Here is a 19,009-nt window from a genome sequence, read left to right as displayed (position 1 = left end):
GGTACGTGCATGCCGTGTAAACTGAGTAGGTTATATTCACATAATATTACAGAAGTTAACATTTGAGAGCCGGTCAGACTGTCTCTGATGGAGGAGTTAGTATTCACTATAATACACAAACATCCTATTCCCATAACTGTCAAATTAAACTTCATAGCATTTCGGTTGGAATCAAAGGCCTTCAAATCCCTTTCCCTGGCAAATATTTTGATTAGCCCTATATTATAAAGGATTTTTAAGCCCAATACACAGAAGCAAGTTTCAAGATAGTTGACACAACTCTAAATTCAGATTCAGACCTCTATTCTTCTCTGTGTTTAAACCCCTTGATGTATAAGTCCCACCCCTCCATCTCCATTAGTCTCTATTAACTATTTCTGTAAGGAATCTTACAACACCAGGTCATAGTCCAACAGTTTTATTTGAAAATCACAAGCTTTCGGAGCTTACCTCCTTCGTCAGGTGAGTCACTTACCTGACGAAGGAGTTAAGCTCCGAAAGCTTGTGATTTTCAAATAAAACTGTTGGACTATGACCTGGTGTTGTAAGATTCCTTACATTTGTCCACCCCAGTCCATCACCGGCATCTCCACATCTTAACTATTTCTGTTCAGTGACTCTCAGAATTATTTATGAGTTACAATGGACTGGGTTCTGCATTTCCCACTCCAGCCTGAGTCCCAAGTGCTCCTCCATATCAATGATTTGGCATGCAGAAAATAAGATAATATTTAATCCTGTACATGTACAGTTTACATTTACATGGGGGCTACTCAGGCTTAGGTCCATTTGGTGCTTGGAACAACTATTAATAGCAGTGGAGACTGTCAATGTACTTTATGTTGTTGAGGAGTGAGTGATATGCCGGGCCATGAGGTTACAGATTGTGGTGGCACCTAGATCTGTTTTTAATCTATCCCATTTAGTGTGGTGGTAGTGTCACATGACACAATGGAGGGTGTTCTCAGCGTGAGGACAGGACTTGGTCTCCACAACGACTGTGCAGTGGTCACTTCTATCAGTGCTGTCATGGACAGATGCATCAGCGACAGGCAGCGGAGACTGTCAATGTACTTTATGTTGTTGAAACACAAAGACATTCACATAATAGAATTAAGAATTGACATCATTAGTTTTTTAAAATTTGTTCCTTGGATGCAGACAACGCTGGCCCATTTATTGCCCATCCCTAGTTGAAAATCAACTATGTAGTGTAGGACTGGAGTGACCTGTGCAGGCCAGGCCAGTAATGGTCGAAAATTCCCTTCCCTGAAGGACATTAAATGAACCAGATAGTTGTTTTTCATTGTCATTTTTCTTGCTGCCACCTCAAAATTACCAGATTTACATCTCATGTCTTCAGGTCAAATATGGGCAAGGAAACCACCTGCTGATCACCATCTACTGCCCTCCCTCAGCCGATGAATTAGTACTCCTCCATGTTGAACACCACTTGGCAGAAACATTGAAGGTAGCAAGGGCACAGAAGGTACTCTGGGTGGGGGACTTCAATGTCCATCACCAAGTGTGGCTCGGAAGTACCACCACTGACTGAGCTGAAGAACATAGCTGAACATAGCAGCCAGACTGGACTTGCGGCAACAAGACGGAATAACCTACTTGTCCTCGTCCTCACCAATCTACTTGTCGCTGATGCATTTGTCCATGACAGCACTGATAAAAGTGACCAACGCACAGTCCTTGTAGAGACCAAATCCTGTCCTCACGCTGAGAACACCCTCCATTGTGTCATGTGACACTACCACCATGCTAAATGGGCTAGATTAAAAACAGATCTAGGTGCCATCACAATCTGTAACCTCATGGCCCGGCAAGTCGCTCATTCCTCCATCACCATCACGCCAGGTGACTAATGTTGGTTTAATGAGGAATGTAGAAGAGCAGCACCAGGCGTACTTGAAAATGAGATGCCACCTGTTGAAGCTGCAATACAGGACTGCATGCATGCTAAATAGTGAAAACAGCATGCTATAGACAGAGCTAAGAGATTTCACAACCAAAGAATCAGGTCAAAGCTCTGCAACCCTCCTGGCATATCCAGTCATGAATGGCATTGGATAATTAAGCAACTAACGAGAGGAGGAGACCCAATAACATCCCTATCCTCAATGATGGCAATGCCCAGCATATGAGTTCAAAAGACCAGGCTGAAGCCTTTGCAACTGTTTTCAGCCAGAAGTGCCAAGCAGATGATCCTTCTCGGCCTCCTCCTGAGGTCCCCACCATAACTGATGCCAATCTTCAGCCAATTTGAGTCACTCTGTGTGACATCAAGAAACAGCTGGACACAGCAAAGGCTACAGGTCCCGGCAACATCCCGGCTGTAGTGCTGTAGACCTATGCTCCAGAACTAGCCACACCCCTAGCCAAGCTGTTCCAGTACAACTACAACACTGGCATCTACCTAACAATGTGGAAAATTGCCCAGGTATGTCCTGTCGCCAAAATGCAGGGCTATTCCAACCTGGTCAATTACTGTCGCATCAGCCTATTCCCAATCATCAGTAAAGTGATGGAACGAGTCATCAACAGCGCTATCAAGTGGCACTTACTCACTAATAACCTGCTCACCGATGCTGAGTTTGGGTTCCGCAGGAACTCATGGCTCTAGACCTCATTACAGCTTTTATCCAATGTGGGCACAAGAGCTGAATGCCAGAGGTGAGGTGAGAGTGACTGCCATTGACATCAAAGCAGCATTTGACAGAGTGTGGCACCAAGGAGCACTAAAACTGAAGTTAGGGGATAATGGGGAAAACTCTCCAGTTCCTGGAGTCATACCTGGCATAAAGGAAGATGGTTATGGTTGTTGGAGACCAATTATCTCAGGCTCAGGACATCGCTGCAGAGTTTCTGAGGGCAGTATCCTAGGCCTAACTATCTACAGTTGCTTCATCAATAGAGGACTTTCCCTCCATCATACGTGGGCTGTTTGCTGATGATTGCAATATTTGGCTCCATTCACAATTCCTCAGATAATGAAACAGACCACGCCCATATCCAGCAAGACCTGGACAATAGCCAGACTTGGGTGGATAAGTGGCAAATAACATTTGCTCCACACAAGTGCCAGGCAATGACTATCTCCAACAAGTCAGAGCCTAACCACCTCCCTTTGAACGGCATTCAAAGGCCTTACCATCACCGAGTCCCCCACCATCAACATCCTGGGGGTCACCATTGACCAGAAACTCAATTGGAATAGCTGCATAAATGCCATGGCTACTAGGGCAAGTCAAAGGCTGGGTATTCTGTGGCAAGTGGCTCACCTCATGTCTCCCCAAAGCCTCTCCACCACCTTCAAGGCACAAGTCAGGAGTGTGATGGAATACTCTCCACTTGCTTGGATGGGTGCAGCTGCAAGAAGCTCAACACCATCCAGAACAAAGTCTGCTTGATCAGCAGCCCATCCACATCCACTCCCTCCTCTACCACCGGCGCACTGTGGCTGCAGTGTGTATTATCTATAGGATGCACAGCAGCAATTTGGCAGTACCTCCCAAACCCGTGACCTCCACCAACTAGAAGGACAAGGGCAGATGAATTGGAATACCACCTCCAAGTTCAAGGCACAAACCACCCTGACTGGGACATATATCACTGTTCTTTCATTGTCACTGGGTCAAAATCTTGGAACTCCCTACCCAACTGCACTGTGGGAGGACATTCATCACACAGACTGCATAGGTTTAAGCAGTAAGCCCACCACCACCTTCTCAAGGGCAACTAGATCGAATCGGGCCAGGACCTACTCCGTTAATGGTAGGGCGTTGGGGAGAGTTATAGAACAAAGAGATCTAGGAGTACAGGTTCATAGCTCCTTGAAAGTGGAGTCACAGGTGGATAGGGTGGTGAAGAAGGCATTCGGCATGCTTGGTTTCATTGGTCAGAACATTGAATACAGGAGTTGGGATGTCTTGTTGAAGTTGTACAGGACATTAGTAAGGCCACACTTGGAATACTGTGTACAGTTCTGGTCACCCTATTATAGAAAGGATATTATTAAACTAGAAAGAGTGCAGAAAAGATTTACTAGGATGCTACCGGGACTTGATGGTTTGACTTATAGGGAGAGGTTGGATAGACTGGGACTTTTTTCCCTGGAAAGTAGGAGGTTAAGGGGTGATCTTATAGAAGTCTATAAAATAATGAGGGGCATAGATAAGGTAGATAGTCAAAATCTTTTCCCAAAGGTAGGGGAGTCTATAACGAGGGGACATAGATTTAAGGTGAGAGGGGAGAGATACAAAAGGGTCCAGAGGGGCAATTTTTTCACTCAAAGGGTGGTGAGTGTCTGGAACGAGCTGCCAGAGGCAATAGTAGAGGCGGGTACAATTTTGTCTTTTAAAAAGCATTTGGACAGTTACATGGGTAAGATGGGTATAGAGGGATATGGGCCAAGTGCAGGCAATTGGGACTAGCTTAGTGGTATAAACTGGGCGACATGGACATGTTGGGCCGAAGGGCCTGTTTCCATGTTGTAACTTCTATGATTCTATGAACTAGAGCTTGGGCAATAAATGCCAGCCTTGCTACATCCCAAAGAATGATAAATATTATTTTGAGCATCAGGTAGCTTACCACAAGCTCAGATATAAATAAACAACAAGAATTTTGTAGATATTAGGTAGGTTGTTACATTAATGTTTTATTTCACACATACACGCAATCTGAGATGATTCTTTTACTTTACTTTTTGTGAGCTTTTTTCTTTTCTTGTCATTCTCCTTCAGCTTCTCCTTGGGCTACACACCTAACCGGACTGAAGAGTACAGCGGCTCGGCCTTCACTAACCGTACTTTATAACAAGCCGCCAGGAGGTGTGCGAGTATACTCCATGGTGACTGCTCCCCCGTTTCTGCCTCATTCCCTGTGGGGAAGCACCAGAACCTTTCCCCTCCCACCCCCCACCAATGCTCTGGCACAGCTGAGATAGGTCAACTCACTATGTACAGAATCACAGCTGCTTTCAAGGCATCTTTCCCCTAATAGGTGCCAGGTTCATGTACTGACAAAGGTGAAAGGGCATAAATATGACAATGATATCTTGTCAATCATATCTATCAGAAGTAATTGTTATAAGTGGAGTAAAAAACATGAAATAAATCTCAAAAAGCACATTCCAGAAGTTTATCCTTCAGAAGTTAAAACACAAATATGACATCATTAGAACTGAGCCCAGACCTGGAACTGAGCCCAGACAGAAACGTCTTAAAACAGCTACTTCAAATGATAGGAAGACCACCTACTCAGGCAAATATTTAAGGACAAATGGAGGGGAGAGAGTCCGTCACCTGAACAGTATTTTCTAAAATAAGTCAGTAATAAATATTAAAATATTAAAATATTAGTCTTCCAATACAAGGCTGGCCCCTCCAGGTGAATGCTCAACCTATTAATACTGTTTGAGCAGAGGATTTGTCCTGTCAAGTTATAGACAGCTTCATTTAAAGCTTCATTTTGTCAGCATAAATTTATATTTGTGTTTGCGATGGTTTTTGGCAGTGTTCATAATTCAACACTTGAGGCAACATCCACATGTTCACATGTGCTTTTTGGCACTTTGTTGACCCCGCCACATACTGATGGGACCTTTGCTGTACTAATGTTAGTAAATATTGGGATGGTCAAGTGCCCTGTCAGCAAATTTGTGGGTGGAGTCCAAGATTAGTCTGAGGAGGAGGGGAAAGCGAGGGTATTCAGGAACAAAAAGGTAAGATTTGAACCCTGTTAAGTGCTGCCGGGAAGAACCACTAGACTGATGGCAATCTGGTCCTCTTCCACCTGATTAGTTACAACCGTTATTTAAAGAGAGTTGTGCTATGCCTGATGAATGATTGAGGACGTCAGTTCAGACTTTATGACGTGGTTCAATATTTTCTTTGAATCTATGCCCATTCCTGTCGCAGACACACACAAGCACGAGCCAAACACGTAGTCACAACCAAGTTTTAAAAAAAGAGGACGGGGAGGAAATAATTTCCATCTGTGCAACTGGGCACCCTTGCCATTGGCACACTCACAAATGTATTTTTATGGTTTACAGAGTCCAGTATTACGAATGGGACTTGATTTGTTTTTTCTGCTCTTGGTTTGCCTGTGGGAACTTACAGGACATGACTGCACAGATCAGTGTTGTCCCACTACCCTTAAGCAGCTGATACTCTGCGGAATGCGATTCACCCAGGTCTTACCTGAGTATCACGCTGACAAGAACACTTAAATCCTACTGCCAACCAATGGTCCCTCTGCAGAATAGGAGCAGGGTGCTTTAGTTCAACTTACAGAACAAATTTGACGATATCTATACAAAGGAGGGATGGAGTGGTACCAGGAGACCATAATGTGTCCATTTCCCTCATTCTCTCCTGGCATTGACTGCTAGTGTGCTTGAACGTCCATACATCTCCCATTTTATTTTCTCCCTTCTGTCACCACCTATGGAAAAATACCAGCCCCAGCCAAGAAGATGAGCAGATGACCTACCCTCCTTCCCCAGACCTCCCCCAAGGCTGTTATATCACTGCCCAAAAAAGGCTGTAAAGTGACCCTCTCTCTCACCTTGTGAGTTGAAGCAGCTGGCTCAAACTTGGCATGTCCCATCCAACAGCATTGCTGGGGTTGGGAACATATCTTACGCACAATCATAGTCTTAAATCAGCATCCTGATACTTTATGGCCCACCGCGCTGGCATTTTAATGTGCTACGCGATTGTGCAACTTCTTGTACCTATCTCTTATTTAAGTGTGTGATGCATATTAACATATGCTCTGAATTTGCCAATTGCTGTACCCAACACAAAAAACACAAACTCGCATACGGGCAGCAGGCCGGCCTCATCCAAATATGGGTACGTGCCCAGAGTAACAAAAGATTTGGACCCTACAATGAATTAAATGTCACGACTTCACATCCTTATTGAAGCCAACAATTAGATTTACCTTTATTATGGGACTTTTTTTTGGTAAAACAATGACATTAAAATATTTAAGGTTTCAACAATTAAAAATGATTGTACTCTGGCAAAGTATTTCTCTATGAATGTGGCTGAGAAGGCTGCAATCTTTTTACTTATTGTGGTAACTCAGGTAAGACATCCATTCATTTTTTAAAAAAAATTGAGCTAAACATTCATTTGCTCATTTGGTACCTTTCATCATTTTCAAATTGAATAAGCTTTCAAACATTTTTTCGGTCTCAGTCACTCAGTGGTGACAGATGGGGAAATTAAACTCAAAGAAAAATAATGCATTTACGTTATATATGTGAGATATCCAGTGGTAAATGGGTACTTTATTCCCTTCCTGTTTTCTCCCCTCCTGTAGTTGTTGACTCAAGCTGGGGATGAGTGCTCGTCACCGTCTGGCAACTCTTCCAAGTAACCACTGAGCCCAGACAGTGAGCGGTCAATAGTCTATCACATCACGGCCAAAAGGAATACTATCCTGTCCTCTCGTCCACATGTCACCCTTCAGTAGAGGCTACTTTCTATCAATCAACAACCCCAGCCTATTTTTCCTCCCTCCAGTGGCTAGAGCCAATGCGGCCAATTGCAGTGGCCCCATTGCTGCCCTCAGTTGACGATCAGTTAACTCAGTTCAGACCAGGGACTGCCTGTAACCTACATGCTTCCTTTACCCTGCTATGAATGGAAATAGTGTTTTACAATGAAACAGATTCTGAGCTGGGATTGTTCTCATTGGAGTTGACATCAAATGGCTTCTTTTGTGTAATTTTGCAGTAGAAAGTTTCTTTTTGCAAAGTAATTAGTTCTTGAGGAAAAGGTTTTTGTAATTAGTATTTGAAGGCATGTGTAGAGGGGAGCAAAGATATTTATCAGGAAAGCTCATTTTAAATAAAGGTGTGTGTGCAATGTCATTACAGATCAAAGAGTTGACTGTTTTCTTGGAAACTTATGCAGTGTATGACACGACCAGACACTTGTCAGAAGCTTTGAAAATGTATTTCCGTGCTTGGCAGGTAATGATTGCAGCTGTGATTACAGTTGTGTATGGAGCAGAGGGAGATTTCTGAGGATTGAAAAGTGACCAGCTTAACTGTTATAAAACAAATCAAGACATAGCCGAAAATGGTAGACCAGTAAGTTCAACATCTGCCTTTGAAACGATTATGGCAAATCTAGTAGGTGAAAGCTCGGGAAAACATAATCAGCAGGTTCAGGAAAAACGGGTCATGTTTAACTTAACCACCTGCAGTTTTTTGAATATATTACTGACCTGGAGGACGGCGGGTAATGCACTTGATATTATATACTTAGATTTTCAGAAAGCTTTTGAAAAGGTTTTTATATCCATTACTAGCTAAGGTAAAGTTAACATATGGAATAGGAGGTGACGTATGGCACTAGTCAGAAAACTGGCTTAAAAACTGGAATGCTTTTCAAAGGGGAATTGGTTAAATACTTGAAAAGGAAAAATTTGCAGGCCTATGGGGAAAGAGCAGGAGCTTGGGACTAATTGGTTAGCTCTTTCAAAGAACCCACACATGCACAATGGGCCAAAAGGCCTCCTTCCGTGCTGTAGGATTCTATGGTCTCAACAACAACAACTAGCAATTATATAGCGTCTTTGACGTAGAGAAAATGTTGCAAAGTGCTTTACAGAGGCATGAGGGAAACGGACATTGAGCCAAAGGTGAGATTAGGAGGCGTAACCAATAGCTTGGTCAAACATGGATTTTAAGAAAGATCATAAAGAAACAGAAAGGACTTGCATTAATAAAGTGCCTTTCATGTCCGCAGGACAACCCAAAGTACTTCACAGCCAATTGAGTACTTTTGAAGTATAGTCACTGTTGCAACATAGGAAAACGTGGCAGACAACTTACGCACAGCGAGGTCCTACAAACAACTGTAAGATAAATGACCAGATAATGTGCTTTTGTTAATGGTGTTGGTTGAGGGATAAATGTTGGTCAGAACGGGAGAAATCCCTTGCTCTTCACTCCTATCTGGTGCTTATTAAATGATAATTCAGAGTATATATGTGTATTTTCCCCTCATTCATAAGACTTCTCACACTCCCGAGCAGTGAAAGTAGTGTACAGTAATAAATAAAGTCAGTGTCAAACTAGAAACTAAAAGGGTGCAGTATCCAAGTGTGAGTCATGTAACATCCTATCACCTAAATAGGGGGAATCATAACACAGCCATAAACAACCCATTCCCATACAATTGTTCCCTCTCTCTGCAATCCATTCCACTCAGCTCGAATATGCTGCTCGCTCTGGTATCCCCACCATCAAAGTGACCCAATTTAGAATGAACACGTACTACAGAAGCTCCTCAGCAAAATTCCTAGGAGTCTTGCATATAAAACTAAGCATAATGGATAGGGATTTACAGCTATAATGCAATCAAGGGGCTCAGAGGATATCATAGACTCCTGCAGCTTTACTCTTATTGCTGAAATCACTGGAAGGCCTCTGGAAAAAGAAATTAGATGCGCATCCCAGTAGCACATTCCTAAGTGTCTACATATAGAACTAAAATACTGAAAATAGGCACAGATAACCCTACTTTTTTCCACACAAAGCTTCAATAAAATCAAAGTAACGATTTATTTAGCACATTGGCATATTATGGCTTTAGAAGAGCTCGTGCTGTTTACAATGTTAGAGGACTTGTTGCAATACCCTTGAAACCGGCCTCAGAAATGTAAAAAATGGAAGCCAATTATTCTGCCACTAAAGAATTGGCTCATGATCTGGTTCATGCATCCTGATGGAACATCGCATATAACTGAATTGGTTCCCAGTGTGTTTTCTAACACCCCTCTGAATCCATTCTTCAAACCTCAAGCATTCAAACAGTACAGTACGTATATTGTTCACACTTATAGGCTACGTGCATAAACCCCTGTCCACAGCACTGATGCCATTACTGTACAAGTCAACAGCACTTCTTTATGCTAAACCTATTTTCCAAGTCAAAGCAGTCTCAGATTCAACATAAACATGAAGTCTTGCAAAAGTCTGACATGCTGTCAGATTTAATTTCAGTACGCATGGGTCAAAATGGAAAAAAAAAATCACCTCTTTGACAAGGACTGCTGTAGATAGAAAATTAAATGACTGCTGGAAATCTCAGTCCAAATGGCTGGCCAGTTAATACCATGTTATGTCATAAAGAGAAACACTTTACACAGCTTGCTTTCTGATATTTCACTGGCTCCGTCCCACTCTCACCCTCCTCCCCAGTATTTCCACTTTAAAAAATGTCCTCAAAGGTTAAGGGGGGAGGAACGTGGATGAGAGGAAATTGGGATAGACGGGAGAGTTCCCACACTGGGATGTCACAAATAAGTTTGTGTACGCACTTTGTGTATTCTATTCAACATGGCTCCACTCTTAATAGCCTTCTTTTTACAAATGCACAGAACTATGGTAAAACAACCCCTACCTCTCTAGCTGGCAGCTTATGCCAATACTTGCTTGTTGGCATCAAAAAATGTTCATCCTAAATTTTTTTTTTTTTTTTTAAATTCGTTCACGGGATGTGGGCGTCGCTGGCAAGGCCGGCATTTATTGCCCATCCCTAATTGCCCTTGAGAAGGTGGTGGTGAGCCGACTTCTTGAACCGCTGCAGTCCGTGTGGTGACGGTTCTCCCATAGTGCTGTTAGGAAGGGAGTTCCAGGATTTTGACCCAGCGACAATGAAGGAACGGCGATATATTTCCAAGTCGGGATGGTGTGTGACTTGGAGGGGAACGTGCAGGTGGTGTTGTTCCCATGCGCCTGCTGCCCTTGTCCTTCTAGGTGGTAGAGGTCGCGGGTTTGTGAGGTGCTGTCGAAGAAGCCTTGGCGAGTTGCTGCAGTGCATCCTGTGGATGGTGCACACTGCAGCCACAGTGCGCCGGTGGTGAAGGGAGTGAATGTTTAGGGTGGTGGATGGGGTGCCAATCAAGCGGGCTGCTTTATCTTGGATGGTGTCGAGCTTCTTGAGTGTTGTTGGAGCTGCACTCATCCAGGCAAGTGGAGAGTATTCCATCACACTCCTGACTTGTGCCTTGTAGATGGTGGAAAGGCTTTGGGGAGTCAGGAGGTGAGTCACTCGCCGCAGAATACCCAGCCTCTGACCTGCTCTCGTAGCCACAGTATTTATATGGCTGGTCCAGTTAAGTTTCTGGTCAATGGTGACCCCCAGGATGTTGATGGTGGGGGATTCGGCGATGGTAATGCCGTTGAATGTCAAGGGGAGGTGGTTAGACTCTCTCTTGTTGGAGATGGTCATTGCCTGGCACTTATCTGGCGCGAATGTTACTTGCCACTTATGAGCCCAAGCCTGGATGTTGTCCAGGTCTTGCTGCATGCGGGCTCGGACTGCTTCATTATCTGAGGGGTTGCGAATGGAACTGAACACTGTGCAGTCATCAGCGAACATCCCCATTTCTGACCTTATGATGGAGGGAAGGTCATTGATGAAGCAGCTGAAGATGGTTGGGCCTAGGACACTGCCCTGAGGAACTCCTGCAGCAATGCCCTGGGGCTGAGATGATTGGCCTCCAACAACCACTACCATCTTCCTTTGTGCTAGGTATGACTCCAGCCACTGGAGAGTTTTCCCCCTGATTCCCATTGACTTCAATTTTACTAGGGCTCCTTGGTGCCACACTCGGTCAAATGCTGCCTTGATGTCAAGGGCAGTCACTCTCACCTCACCTCTGGAATTCAGCTCTTTTGTCCATGTTTGGACCAAGGCTGTAATGAGGTCTGGAGCCGAGTGGTCCTGGCGGAACCCAAACTGAGCATCGGTGAGCAGGTTATTGGTGAGTAAGTGCCGCTTGATAGCACTGTCGACGACACCTTCCATCACTTTGCTGATGATTGAGAGTAGACTGATGGGGCGGTAATTGGCCGGATTGGATTTGTCCTGCTTTTTGTGGACAGGACATACCTGGGCAATTTTCCACATTGTCGGGTAGATGCTAGTGTTGTAGCTGTACTGGAACAGCTTGGCTAGGGGCACAGCTAGTTCTGGAGCACAAGTCTTCAGCACTACAGCTGGGATGTTGTCGGGGCCCATAGCCTTTGCTGTATCCAGTGCACTCAGCCGTTTCTTGATATCACGTGGAGTGAATCGAATTGGCCGAAGACTGGCTTCCGTGATGGTGGGGATATCGGGAGGAGGCTGAGATGGATTATCCACTCGGCACTTCTGGCTGAAGATGGTTGCAAACGCTTCAGCCTTGTCTTTTGCACTCACATGCTGGACTCCGCCATCATTGAGAATGGGGATGTTTGCAGAGCCTCCTCCTCCCGTTAGTTGTTTAATTGTCCACCACCATTCACGACTGAATGTGGCAGGACTGCAGAGCTTTGATCTGATCCGTTGGTTGTGGAATCGCTTAGCTCTGTCTATAGCATGTTGCTTCCGCTGTTTAGCATGCATGTAGTCCTGAGTTGTAGCTTCACCGGGTTGGCACCTCATTTTTAGGTACGCCTGGTGCTGCTCCTGGCATGCTCTTCTACACTCCTCATTGATCCTAAATGATATATAACTAGTTTCAAATGATCATTTACTGTTTTGACATGCCTATTACCATAAACATTTTAGCAGTCTGTATTTTTGGCCATTTCTAGCATTCAGCCTACAATAGTGCAAGTCTGTTAGATTTAGCTTCTTTTAATGGGTTATTTGCCTCATACCATTTCTCTTGTTTTCTTAGGAAGTGCAAAAGATCAGTCCCTAGTTTAATGGACACCTTGTTTTCTCTCTCCCTGGAAGGAAGCACTTGACATCATTTCAAATATCTCCCTTTCTCCAATAGGTGTACAATGATTAGCATCTATTGGGCAAACTTGAACTCTGCCACATTCGGTGACACAACCTCCTATGTTCACTAGGTCGGCTGACTTGTTTACTCAGTTCATCCTAACTGTGTTGAAGTGAAGACTCATCATAACATATACTTTAACTCACTCTTTTCAAAACTGTTGAATTGCTCACCTCTCTGAATCTTCCCTTTCTTGTACATGTTATACGGTTTTGAAACCCAAGCTAGCTGTCACCTCATCACTGCGCTTTGATTTACCTCATCTTCTCGCCTACTCTTTTCAAGCTTGATGCTGTCCTGCACTATGGACCTTGACCGCTGGCCTTTCAGTGAAAAAAGTTAAATCGTGCCCACCAAAGTGATGCCAACAACGAGGGCCTCACTATGAACTCCATACTGTCAAATAGAGAGAAAGAAAGAGAGAAAAAAATTAACCCTGGATCAATCAGAAGCAGTTTGTTGAGCTTGAGCTTTGTAGAGCGGGGCGTTTAGTTTAGTTGTAGTCTTATCATTGCAGTGCTGAATACAAAGCTGCCTTTAATTCTTCCATCTCACTATTATAGACAGTTTGAAATAGCAGCAAATGGAAATGCCACAGTGAAGATTATCCACGCTGTGCGCTCAAAGACCTTCACTCTTGCTACAGCATCATCAAGTCATACATACTTCAAAGGGGTTTCAAATACACACCAAACATCAGATATAATGGGCTCAATTTTAAAAGGCGGCAGGATGGCAGCGGGGGGGTGGGGGTCAATGGGCGCACGGCAAACCCGAATAATAAAAACTGCGACTTAATTGGTGGCCATTAATCTTATTTCCGGGTTTACTGTCCGAAAGCTGCGCAGGCAGTCTGCTGGAGCGTCTGGATTTAAAGGGCCATTGCTCCAATGGATTTTGCTGGAGCAAAGAGCAAGAAGACCCAATGGAGCAGCACAGGGGCAAGGCTGCTCCAAGGTTCAGCGATGCCTCACTTCAGGTGCTACTGGCCAGGGTGAGGAGGAGGAGGGAACTATCTTACCCGGCCGAAAGGAGGAAGCGCCCTGCCTCTGCCACCAAGAAGGGCTGGCTTGAGGTAGCAGAGGAGGTCACCAGCAGAAGCAAGACATCCCGCACTTGGTCCAGTGGAGGAAGCATTTCAATGACCTAACTAGGTCAGCAAAAGTGAGTACACTTACTGATTCTCCTGCATTCCGTGTTGCACATCACCCCCCCCCCGCCCAACTCATTCTGCACTGCCAAGACTACTCCATCACATCACTCCTCACACCCACTTAAGGCTCATCCTCAACTTACCTTCACTTCCTCACCTCCCCATTAGTCACTCCACCACTACCACTCACCCCAATCCTCATCCAATGTGATGGCTCTGTCTCATACTCACCCTCTGATGCACCTCTTTCATGGTCAGCCTCACCCAAAGCAATGCATTCATCGGCTGACCACTTCACCATCACTCACTCACACTTCTGTACTTTCTCCCTTTCTAGGAGAAGAGCGCGCAAAATGCACGCGAGAGGACCAGGACTGGAGGGGGGCAACAACAAGTAGTGGACCTCACAGAGGCGGAGGAGGAGGCCCTGGGGACCAACCGCACCCTCGAGTGCCTGTCCGTCGGGGATGCCGAGACTGGCACCCCACAAACGTTTGGTGACACAACTTTAACATTCATCACACACAACATGAATTGATGTTAACAATGTGGAACACCTCAGTATGCTCATCACAACATGACACACCGTTGATGATGCTTAATATTACCTTCTGTTCTCTTACAGGCCCTTCAACGGGAGAGGGTGACGGGAGAGGGTGATTCCTCAGAGAAGTTCCCGGCCTCTGAGGGCACACCGTCACATCTTAGCGAGCCATCCACCAGCGCAGGCACTCAGTGGGTCCTAGTAGTGAGTTAGTTGGGTTGGCACCTGGTGATGCTGAATGAGGGCATGGGGCCTCATCAACCAATAGCCCTCTCTGTTGCGCCATGTTGTGCAGGACACAACACACTACTATAATGCGACCCACTCAACACTGTTGCTCAGTGATGGGTTTCCTCAGAGATGTCATGAGCCACGTGTGCAGTGGGTATCCCTTACCCCCAAGGAGCCAGTCCTTAAGGCTGTTTGATGCGTGGAAGAGGCCCGGGATGATGGATTCCCTCAGAATGAACAAATCGTGGCAGCTGCCAGGGAATCTGGCGCACATGTGAAGAAATATTTTGCGGTGGTTACAAACGAGCTGAGTGTTGATGGAGTGATACCCCTTTCTGTTGATGAACAGTCCTGGCTCATGTGGAGGTGCTCGGATTGCACCCTACACCCGTGGGAAGCCAGCCACAGAGTGGAATCCCACTGCCCTCTCCGTCTGGCTGAGGTCGTCCATGGGAAAGTTAACATATTGCGAGGCCCTGCGAAACAAACCGTCGGTGATTTGCCTTATGACTTGTGTGCAGACGACTGAGCGATCCCGGCGTGACATCCTGGAATGATTCAGAGGCGAAGAAGTTGAGAACAGTGGTCACTTTAACTGCGACAGGTAATGAGATGCCGCCAGGCCCAGCTGGGAGCAGCTTGGCATGAAGGAGGCTGCAGATGTCTGCAACCACCTGGTGAATTCACTCTCAGCCTCCGTATGCTCTGCCCCTCGGAGAGGTCCAGGAAGCTGAGCCTCGGTCTGAAGACACTCTGACGAGGGTAGTGCCTCCTGCAACATCGCTCCCTCTGTTGTTCCCCTCTGTGCTCTTGTGCAGATGCCTGTGGCGCAGCACCGTGTTGTAGAGCTACAAGTGGCAGAAGTGCACGTCGTGCCTGGCGAGGCTGGTGATGTTGCTCGTCCTCGGATGCAGTGGTGAATGCAGCCATCGCGCCCCCCCACCTCCCCACCTTGATGGTGTCAGTTTGAGGGGGGCCGAAAAGTTGGTGAATATGTGTAAACAGAACAATTCTGAATGGAAACCAAGAATTTTCAGTCTGAACACAAAGATCTCTCAGCCAAAAGTTTGTCTGTGAGAACTGAGTGCCCTGCTGCAATAATTCACCTTTTATCCTCACCTGTCAAACAGTGAGTTAAATGTCCAAATGTTTGCCGACTGAAACATGACTTGTTTCCCATGGCGGGTTTCACACAGCACAGGAGGCAGCGTTGAAATCGCTTGCCTTCATAGCTAATTGCATTTTTGGATTTTTAAACTAGATTAAATAGTTCAATTGCTGCTTCAAATATCGTCCCGCCAGCATTTCTGGGTTCGGGAATGGCGTGCGCACCCAGATGACTCTGGGTCATGCGCGTTCTTAGGAGTGTTAGAGCCGGGATTTCTACCTGCTCCTGGGAAATGCGATTTTCTTTGCCCCTCTGCCCCCGCACTTTTGTTTTAAAATCGAGCTCCACATGTCTAAATATTGTAAATTCACTGTCATTTTTGTGGGGGGGAGAGGGCAGTTTTGGGGTTATTTTATTTTTTCTCCTTTCCTTACATCTTTGCACATCAGGCAGCCTAGAGGATGTACCGATGTCTTGTTATTCTATGGTATATCTTCCCAGTACCGGATCAACAATTGCATGTGCAGAGATATGACTCAACTGGAACATATGAAAATACTGGTGTTTGAATGCAGCCATATGTAAACTAACCCAGCAGGTAAACATGATCCACAGAAAATGTATGATGCATCAGCACGTTGCATTGAGGAGCAAAAACTCCTTATTTAAAAATGTTTTTATATGGTTTGTAGCCCCAAAATTATCCTAATCCCTATCTCCCTTCCTACAATTTCACAGTATCACTCAGCTTTAAGGACAGAACGGCCCTTAAACATCTAAATAATGCCTCAAACACAGCAATCAAGCGGTCAGGTGGCCTGCAGTTGCACTTGGCCGATGCAGAAGGGGACCATCTGTTTCTGGTTAAGTTCTCCCTCTCGTCCCCAGACACCCCACCCAAAGCCAGCTCCTCCCTCTAAGCAGGAGAAGTCTGAGTGTGGCTGCCAACTGAGGCCAGATTTCAACCCAGGAGGAGACTCCCAGATGCCAGTCCAAAGCATAAGATCTACTCCAGTATCCCTTCCAATGACAGGGACATTTTTCGAACATGGCAACGTTTGAAATGCTGTCGCTGAATTAGAAGCTGATAACATGTGTATCTGTATTTCTTTGAATGTAATGCAATCTGAGCAGAGTTTCAAAATTTGACCCAGGCCAAGTATTGCACTCGATTATACTTGGAAGAATAGACCTTTGGGAGTGGAGTTGCAAGGCTTTAAACTAGTCTCAAAGGATTCAACTGATACCCAAAACCATGAGATCAAAAATCACACTCGACTTTTAAAAGCTTTCCCTACTTAATTTCTGCTTTAGTGTTGGTGGGGAGGGAAGAGTTAAAATATTCGACTGGTTTATGAATGTACCAGGGTTTCTGTGCAATGCTGAATGATATTAACAGAATGGTACAACCCTTCATAGTGATACTGTTGCTAAGGGTTTACAGAGAAACAGTCCACAGCATACAAGAGGAAATCTCCTTATACAATCTGTATTTTGTTATACAGAATAAAGGATACCTGGGAGTGGGCTGTAGGCAACAATTTAATTGAGGGGCTCAGGTGACCTATACAAATGATGATATTTGGAAATTACAAGGAAGCATGCTAATTGGGGGTGGGGGATGGTCAGCTTATATTCTTGAACCTGGTACACACCTTTCACACTTCACCACATCGAAACAGAAAAAGGCAGACTTTCCCCGCTGGTTTTTCTGACCATGATGACATGGCCTCTCCCTAAGTGCAGGGGCTGGGGATTTACAACCAGCTGCCAATCTACAGAAACCTCCCTGAACAATCAGCTTCTAATTGACCTCAGGGTGTCTATGTTTGGACCACTTCCTCACAAATTGAATCCACATCTTACTTCTTCAAAGCAAATATGCCTGCTCTCCTTTAATAACATTTCATGCTTGTGTTCACTTCCCCTTTAAGAGGTTAACCATTATATGCTTTGCTTCCCAGCGAAGCCTCCTCAAAATGCGACTGCACAGGTGATTTCTCAGGTCGTGTGAGTATAACCCAATTCCAAAGAAAAAATAAGACCGCCTTTGGACTAATATGCCACATGAATGTGAATATGCATGTCCATGAGCAGCAGGTCAGTGGGAGAAGCGTCAGTAGCCAGTACATGCAGGCATAACCGTTTACTTGGATCAGTGGCTCTTTCCCTTCGCATCTAGTGATGTTCATCCTAAATTCTGTTCAGTACTTCTGCTGCCGTGTTTCTATTAATACAAGCGAGAATGCCTCGCGACAAGTTGTTTACTCTTGGTGCTTGGAAGTACAATGAAACAGATATCTTAGTATGGGGAAAATTAGAACACATGACTTGGTTCCAGCTAGATTTTTATATAGCCAGCTAACAGGGTTCACCTAGAGTGTAAGGGATTTCACAGAACTTGGGGATGGGAAAGTACTGGGACGTGGAGAATTTCTTTGGAAGATATTGATTAACTTTAGCTTTGTGGTATCTAGCACTGCCAGCAGAAAGACGAACAAGAGACTGAAAGGCCAAATTTCAATCCAAGCTTGCCTTCGTTGAGTGCATTTTCCCAATAGTCAACCTCAAATGGTTGCATAGGCGAAGCAATGGCACCATCACTGTACCTCTCTCACCATCCACAGTTGATGTGGAGCAAGGGTGTCCAAACTGCAGCCCATGGGCTATTTCTAGCACTCAACCTCTTGCAATCTGGCCCATGAAGCTCATGCAATCAGGTTCTATTGGGGCTTATATTTCTTACTTTCTAGTTTGTCCTGTTTAAATTTTGGTGGTCTGGGAAAGACTGTCCTTAGTGCTGTAGTATGATTGGTGGATAAATCCTAAATCAGAGTTATCATAGAATCACACAGCACAGAAGTCCAATCGGCCCATTGTGCCTGCTCTCTGAAAGAGTTACCAATTAGTCCCACTCCCCTGCTCTTTCCCCATAGCCCTGCAAATCTTTCCTTTTTAAGTATATATCAACAAGATACTAACAAGTTCTGACAGTATCTGCAGCTTCAGATTAATGGGAGCACTGATTTAATTTTACTATGTAGCCCACGAGGCTCCACAGTACAAGCCTAGGCAGCTCATGATAACAAAAGGCGTGGACACCCGTGATCTGAAGCTTTACAGGTCCAACATAAACAAACAGCAAGCTAATCCGGTG

At 45.0% G+C, this 19,009-nt stretch overlaps 1 protein-coding gene across 2 annotated transcripts in view; it reads right to left on the bottom strand.

Moving 5' to 3' along the window:
- Positions 1 to 19,009, bottom strand: part of LOC137334059 (sodium-coupled neutral amino acid transporter 3-like) — a 106,658-nt gene that overhangs the window by 65,097 nt on the left and 22,552 nt on the right. The gene's annotated exons all lie outside the window — the stretch shown is intronic.

The sequence above is a fragment of the Heptranchias perlo genome, chromosome 17, assembly GCF_035084215.1.
Source record: "Heptranchias perlo isolate sHepPer1 chromosome 17, sHepPer1.hap1, whole genome shotgun sequence".
Lineage (NCBI taxonomy): Eukaryota > Metazoa > Chordata > Chondrichthyes > Hexanchiformes > Hexanchidae > Heptranchias > Heptranchias perlo.
The sequence above is the reverse complement of the archived record's forward strand: the minus strand, read 5'-3'. Positions and strand labels throughout refer to the sequence as shown.